Genomic DNA, 716 nt, shown 5'->3' on the forward strand with positions numbered 1-716 from the left:
TTGGACTATTGAAAAATAACACCATAACACCCACATTATAAAGCTTCGAAGAGCCAGGACATTTTTTTTATATATAACTCTGATTGGATTCGTCTAAAAGAAGAAAAGAAGAAACACCTAGGATGTCTTGAGGGTGAGTAAATCATGGGGTAGTTTTCATTTTTGGGTGAACTATCCTTTTAATTACTCACAGAACAAAGCTGATGCAATGGAATGTTTCCTAAACATTAATTTAAAAATAGTTTTTGAAACATTTAAAATACTAAACATTTAGAACATTCAGAAATAACGTTCTCATAACTTAATGGGAATGTTAGCAAAACGTTCTTCAAATATATTTTTGTTAGCTGGCCTAATACAACATTTCAAAACCAATCAAATGTGATGATTCTCAGTACCAATTATAATATTCCAACAAAACAAAACAAATATTATTATTAATCATTTAAAACTATTAATAGTTCATTTATACTAGCAGTGAAACAGACAGTGAAGAATGAACGATGACATGAGGAACGATCACGAATTTCACAGCGCTGATGTTCTACCGGTGTTGATCAACTCACTGCTGCTTCATCTGAACACTGGGAACACCCTGCATGTGTGTGTGTGTGTGTGTGTGTGTTTTTGTCTGAAGGGGACACTCCCTGCACCACTCAACATCTGGGAGCAATAAAACTCACACTCACACACACACACACACACACACACACACA

This window comes from Sinocyclocheilus grahami, unplaced genomic scaffold (assembly GCF_001515645.1).
Source record: "Sinocyclocheilus grahami isolate Dianchi unplaced genomic scaffold, SAMN03320097.WGS_v1.1 scaffold2048.1, whole genome shotgun sequence".
In the NCBI taxonomy this organism is placed as follows: Eukaryota; Metazoa; Chordata; class Actinopteri; order Cypriniformes; family Cyprinidae; genus Sinocyclocheilus; species Sinocyclocheilus grahami.